General features: G+C 34.5%; 1 non-coding gene across 1 annotated transcript; it reads right to left on the bottom strand.

The window, feature by feature from the left end:
• Window positions 1-7,075: 7,075 nt before the first annotated feature.
• On the bottom strand, window positions 7,076-7,208 carry LOC115286181. The gene has a single exon (XR_003905924.1). It is a non-coding gene; the product is annotated as a small nucleolar RNA SNORA46 (small nucleolar RNA).
• Window positions 7,209-7,473: the final 265 nt, after the last annotated feature.

Genomic DNA, 7,473 nt, shown 5'->3' with positions numbered 1-7,473 from the left:
TCTTTCCTATCTTGTATGCTGTGAGAAAGTGAAATGACCAATATCTGGCAAAGTCCATTTTCAGTTAATCTAAGAGAAAAAACAAACAAACAGAGTTTTTAAAATGGTATATAAATTGCCCAAAGCAGCTAATCTCAGTGCAGAGATGCCTCAGAATGAAATACAGGAGGGAGTAGGGTGGAGATGGAGTGATTAGTCAAAAAGGTAAACCGGTCCACTGACAAGAGACATCAAAAAGTGCCAGAAAAAATTTGCTTATGAATTTGAACTTTTGGATAACAAATATGCCTTATTAGAGCTTACCAGAAGAAGGGATAGGAAATCTGTCCTTTCTGATATCTATTGAAGAAATTGTATCAGTTATTAAAAATTTCATCAAAGAAAATCCTAGCTTCAGTTGTCTCCCTGATTAATTCTTCCTAAATTAAAGGAGGAAATAAAAGGTTTGCCATATATTAGTTGATAATCAGATGATTATCTGATAATTAAAAGGAGTTCTTTCAATGCCTTTTATGAGGAAGCCCCTATGAAAAGCATATTCTGATTGCTAAGGAGTTCAGAATCAGATGGCCTTGTTAATAGGGTCTTTTAAAACTATGCCTTCTTCAATTTCACTAGCAAATAATATATTGCCCAAACTTAACCCTGATTTCCCATGAATCAAATTGAGAATTAATTATCCTATTTCTATTTGGTTTGTAACTGACAAGTTTCCTATCAAAGCTACCAAAAACCAACAAACTGAGATTTCTCAGGTATCAGGTGAAAAAATGAATGCCAGATTAGGAATACTATTCTCACTGGATATTTTGAAATTTGGAATATTTAAAAAATCTATATTATGACTATGTAATGTCCCTGGAAATCCTAAAACAAAAAGGAAAAAGATATGAAACAGAGAGTGTAAAAGCTAATTCAGCTAACTGTGTGATGAAATGAGTTTCATTTCATGTGTCTAGGAGGCAGCAACAGTGCATATGGGGAAGTTAACACAAAGATATTAGAAATGAAGATTAGAGATTGTGAGAGTATCAAATACAGTTCCATGCATTAGCAAACTTATTTAAACATAACAAGAGTGAATTGCTTCTGTGGGAAGAAGTCCTGGATTTCTGAACAGAGTAAATGGTAGGGTTTAATCCAGCCCTTTCACCACCTCCCTATTGATTTAAGTGCTTTGTAGAAAATGTTAGGGACTTGGTCCTCTAATTACGATTACCAACTGCTAGGTACTAAAGAAAAATAATTTTGATACAGTTTAACATTGTGTGTGTGTGTGTGTGTGTGTGTGTGTGTGTGTGTGTATGGATGGATATTAAATATGTATCTGGACAGTCAAGTGAATCTCAAAAAGTAAACAAACTGAGGTGACCAGAATCTGAGTCTAGTAGAGGTCATTATTTCAGAAGCTTCCTTCATTTTCTCTTCTGTTAATACTTTCTCCTCAAGTTAATGGTCATTTTTTTACTGCTGACACCATATGACTTTTTCCTGCTTTTGAGAACTATCTCAATGGAATCATACAATCCACAGTCTCTTGGGCCTGGCTTTCTTTGTTCAATATTATTCTTGTAAAGTACATTCAAGTTGTTACTGTAGTTTTCTTGCTTCAGTCACTTTCATTGATTTGAACTCAAAGTGGTATATGGCATGTATAAGGAGAGGGAGAAAAAGAAAGAGAGAAAATCAGGGTTGGGGATAGAGAGAGAATAGGATGACAAATAATGTAAAGACTTTAAATAAGGAGGAGAGGAGGTGGTATTGAACTCAGATCAAAGAGGAGACAGTATTATATAAGTCTCAGCAGATACCAGCTCTTGATCTTAGTTGCCATTCCCCTAATGCCTTTGATTAAATTTTAATAATCTAAAAATAGAGATTTAATCCCAAGGAGAAGGATCAAGTCACTTAAATTACTGATAGGTGTTCACTACCTTTGTGGGGTAAAGGTTAAAAAAAATTTAGAAATAATAGAGAAAATTACTTTGTATACACTTAATTATTAACATAACCAATAATTATGAATTTCATATGTCACCTTCCAAAGGGGAAAACTATCCATATTTGCATATATTCATCACTGAGAGCTGTGGTATTTTGCTCATTAGAAAGTACATATTATAGATGGAATACACTGTTGCCCCCAAGAAATTCAGTGATGAAGATATTAGAGAAAATAAAGCAAAGAACAAATGGACCAAGTTGGAGGAATTCTGTGTATCTCGATGATGAGTTTGATTTGAGACTCAGAGGGCTTGCAGCTTTGTAATATGCTTAAAGCTGTGACAGAGTTTCCTCTTGTCCATTCAACATTGGAACTGAAATAACTGCTTGCATTATTTAAAGTAAAAGCAAAGAGAATTGGTAAAATGTGCATACTTTGTTAGCCACACACAAAAATTCCTACTTTAAGCCACTGAGAGGTTAGGTTTTACTTAATGCTGACTGCCTCTCCCCTTCCCCCCCACCATGAAAAAAAAACCCACTACCTTTTCAATCTGATACCGCATACCTCTAATACTACACTAAAACTAGTTTAGAAGAAACCGGTTTTACAGTTTAAAAATCACTGCTTCACCCTGTTAATTTAACAAGAAAGGGAAATACTGTGCCCATAAAAGTGTTCTTTTTCAAGGTGCATAAAAAGGAAGATGCTTTAAAAAAAGGAGGGGAGGATAACATTATGTAATTTCAAATATTTAAATGTATATCACTTATATCCTAACAAAATTTCATTCTCATCCAAAAGGATGCACCGAGGCTGCTACCATGGACAGCTCTCTTCTGAAGAACAGCTTCCTAGGGGCGCCTGGGTGGCTCAGTCGGTTAAGCCTCCGGCTTTGGCTCAGGTCAGATCTCATGTTCGTGGGTTCGAGCCCCGCATCAGGCTCTGTGCTGCCAGCTAGCTCAGAGCCTGGAGCCTGCTTCAGGTTCTGTGTCTCCTTCTCTCTCTGCCCCTCCACCTCTCATGCTCTGTCTCTCTCTGTATCAAAAATAAATAAAACATTAAAAAAAATTAAAAAAAAAAAGAACAGCTTCCTAGAGAAGGAAAATAACTTTGTTCCTCTACTGCTCCAAGGGGAAGGGGAACAGGCATGACTTTAATGTAAGGCAATAGAGTCACAGAAAAGGTAGAGGTACTGGAATTTCATCATGATACCATGGACCTATTACTGAAAGCCAAATAACAAAGACATGTGAGTCAGAAATAAAAGCAAATGATTCATTGAGTTGATGTGTAAGGTTTTTGCTGATTTTTAAGCTTCAGCTTATCATGCTGTGTCCTTGTTTAGTAAAGACAGCTGCCATACAGCAAACAGTTTGAATACAGGAACACACAGTCATGAAACTAGGGAACACATCATAGTACACAAAAAGTCACATTTGCTCATTCTGTGAAATTCAAGAAACAAACATAGAAATCAAACTATTATTTTCATCCAAAGATATGTCTTATCTTTCATAACAATCTATACTAGATTTCTTTAACGTTCTCAAGATGTTTTTAACATTCTTAGAAGTAAGAAGAGATAGTTTTTGAATTCAGAACACTGAAGTTGAAAGGGGACATCAGAGAGAAAAGATGTAGTATTGAAACGATGTTAGTCAGTTATTAAGGTATTTGAAAGGGGGCACCTGGGTGGGTTGGTTAGTTGGACATCTGAGGTTAGGTCAGTCCACGATATAGGTTGTGAGTTTGAGCCCTGCGTCAGGATCTGTGCTGACAGCTTGGAGCTTGGAGCCTGCTTTAGATTCTATGTCTTCCTCTCTCTCTGATCCTCCCCTGCTCCCACTCACTCTCTCAAAAATAAACAAATATTTTTTAAAAATTTAAAAAGAAGATATTTGACAGAGCACCTAGGTGACTCGTTTGGTTCAGTGCCCAGCTCTTGATTTTTGGCTCAGGTCATAATCTCAAGGTCCTGGGATTGAGCCCACCTCAGGCTCTGAGCTGGGTATGGAGCCTGCTTGAAATTCTCTCTCTCCCTCTGCACTTCCCCCACTGTGAGCACGTGTGCACTCTGTCTAAAAAGAAAAGAAAAGGAATTTGGGAAAAAGTTTTTAAATAAAGTGAATTAGAACACTCTAAGTATATCTCATTTGGGCTAAGAACCAAAGATCTAAGATGTTGCTGACAAGAATCTTTCCAGAAAAGTCCATAATTATAACAATTTGACAACTGTGATTTGCTACTATTTATATGAAAGCAATGGCAATGACAGTGACTACCAAAAAGTGTGATTAAAGAGACAGAAGAGAATATCAAAAAACAAAACTCGAAGGCTAAAAAAATAGAGTGAAAAGGAAATGATTATGCATTTATTTTATAATATTTATTCTCAATATATGACAATCTTAAAAGAATATTGAGGCTTTATACCTATTTAGGAAAACAGTCTATCTGTATTAGCTTATCTCATGATATTTTGAAGTCACTTAATTTAATTAAAAAACTATTTTCAGGTGGTAGAATGTATGTGCTCTCTTCATGTTTCTCAATTGTTATGAAAGGAAAACAGTAATATCAATACTATAAAATCTGAAAGAGCTTCCAATCAAGAAGAACTTACACAGTTGCTTTTGTTTCTCACACTGAACACCCAACAAAATTGAGCACACCTTTCAAGCTATATCAGCATGTGATTGTTGACTCTAATTTCTGGAACTCATTACTGAAAATAATAAATTATTTTAGTTGATTATTACTGACTATAAATACCTTGAGAATGCCAATAATATTAGCAGTGCTTGGTTTACATATTGGCACCACTATTTTAAGGGACAAAAAAGAACACTGAGAGATGGTTAGGCTGGGATTTAACGTGAGTTTTTCGTTATTAAGCTCATGATGACTTAGAGTAAATTTGATTGTTCTAATCTCTTGTCAATGGCCAATTATTTTTCTCATGACTATTTTGTGTCAGTTATCCACAACCAGACATATTTATTTTGTAATTCGCAGATTTTAGGGGTTTTATGCATTGCTAGTTTAGTTGAAATGAAATACATATTCTTATGGAGAACTTCCTTGGGAAAATTTTATTTAATATGCCTAATTTTATAATAAGAGCTTGGAAGACATATTATAAATTTTGGGCCCAGTTATAAACCTTATGTGATATTATTCCAACACTAAAAGATAATTTGATAATAAATATTTAAGGTAAAAATAATTTTCCTAATTTTGAAAATCAGATAAATAAGAATTTGCCAATGTTCAGTAAGTCTCCATTATATAATGTGCTGTTATTTTACTTTATACAAAACTAAAAGCATCTATGAGTCATTTGATGTGATCTGAAAACTGCAGTATTTTTTTTTATCTTATATCTAATAATATAGACACACTATGATGAATGATTTTTAAGATAATATTAACTGGAAACAAAATATAAAATAGATTCATCTATTATAAAAGTAAAAATGCCAGAGGGTTGCCTGGGAGGCTCAGTCGGTTAAGCATCTGACTTTAGCTCAGGTCATCTCAAGTTTGGTTAGTGTGAGCCCCGCGTTGGGCTCTGTGCCAACAGCTCAGAGCCTGGAGCCTGCTTTGGATTCTGTGTCTCCCTCTCTCTCTGCCCCTCCCCCACTCGCGTTGTCTCTTTCCCTCTCTCAAAAGTAATAAATAAATAAACATTTAAAAAAGTTTTTTAAAGTCATGAATTTTTAATATCATAAAGATTATGATTATGTTAACTAACTATTATTTAATAATAATCATTAATAATTGAATTTGATAAATTAATAATATCACATTTAGAATCAATGAGGGCAATACAGAAAACTATGAAGTTGGTAAGAAAAACAAACTAGGGAACGATTTGGCTTTTCTATGTATGTTTGTAACACAAAAGTCACGCTGAAGTTTAACTGAGGTTGGAAATTCTAGCCTCTAACAAAGGCACTTGTTTTACTTATTATAATGATAATGAAATAAAATGTTCATTTATGGAATAAAAAGCACCAGCATGTCTAGATAAAGGAGGGATTATTAAAATTATCTCTCCTTAGTTTTGGTTCTGTAACCATTCAATCAAAGTAATTTTTAAAGTTATTAAACAGCTCCATTGTAAAGCAGTAACCAGCTTTTTAAAAATCCTTTTTATTTTCTGAAATGCAGTTTTGGAAGGAAAAGGAGAGATAGTGACTAAGTTTCTGAAGACAGAGCTTATCTTTTCTGTTCCTAAAATAGTTTGGAGAATTGGAATAAAATTGTTTTATAAAGTAATTTAACTATTTGAGATATTTAGTTCAAAGTACACATAGGAATCTGACCTAATTTCAATACCAATTCAGAATTTTATAAAGTGTTTAGGCTTTTATACAGTAGATGCATAATTAAAAACTATTAGTGCTAGAGACAAAATTACTATAAATACTACATTCAAGAACCTTTAGAACATGGCCAACAGTCCTTCAGATAATTAAAATATTTTCTATTACAAAAGGCCAAACCCCAGTTCATTATTAAATTACCTTGTCATGAAAGATATTAAAATAACACAGAAAGTTTGTCCCCAAACTTCAAGTAGAGTAGTTCTAAAGTCAGTTTGCAATCACGTACAAATAAAGTAACTGAAGTGAACGGATTTGAAGTTGTTTTTTCTTTTTAAATATGTTTTTAAAAACACTCTTTAGATGGCAGTTTTGCCAGGGCACCTGGGTGGCTCAGTTGGTTAAGTGTCTGACTTCAGCTCAGGTCATGATCCTGTGGCTCATAAGTTCGAACCCCTCATTTGATGTGCTGACAGCATGGAACCTGGAGCCTGCTTCAGTTTCTCTGTCTCCCTCTATCTCTACCCCTCCCTCACGATCTGTCTTTCTCTCTCTCTCAAAAACAAATAAACATTGCAAAACAGAATGCAGTTTTACTATCACAACACAAATAAATATTTAAAGAATGTAAATATTCAAAAGTGACTAAACTGAATAGCAGCTTTATTCATAATTTCTCCACTGGAGACAATTCAAAATGTCCCTCAACTCGTGAATAGTAAGCAAAGTATGGCACTATATATAATAAATGCTGCTTGAACCACCAAAAATGACAAACAGCTTATTTTTAGTTTTTGAGGTATGTTCCCTCACTCTGTACAGCAACAGCAGAGTAACACAAAGTCAGCTCTGCAACACAAGAGCCAGGAATTCTTTCACATTACAGTGGAACCAAGGAAGGGGGAAATTCCCATTCATGGGTTTAAATATATCAGCTGTGACAAACTACTGATATATTCAAGAACAACAAGGTATCCTGAATTGACATATTCAAGAACACTCAAGAATCCTACATGTGTATTTCTATGTGAAAGAATATTTAAAGTTTCATACTATGTGATAAAATGTATATGACATTTAGGAAAGGCAAAGCTAGGGAGATTGCCAAGTCTAGTGTATCAGAGTTGAGAGGAAGTTAGTATAGGGGATTCCAGGATGAACACACTGTCTGCACCTACCGTGATCATGGCTACATGA

The sequence above is a fragment of the Suricata suricatta genome, chromosome 2 (assembly GCF_006229205.1).
Source record: "Suricata suricatta isolate VVHF042 chromosome 2, meerkat_22Aug2017_6uvM2_HiC, whole genome shotgun sequence".
In the NCBI taxonomy this organism is placed as follows: Eukaryota; Metazoa; Chordata; class Mammalia; order Carnivora; family Herpestidae; genus Suricata; species Suricata suricatta.
The sequence above is the reverse complement of the archived record's forward strand: the minus strand, read 5'-3'. Positions and strand labels throughout refer to the sequence as shown.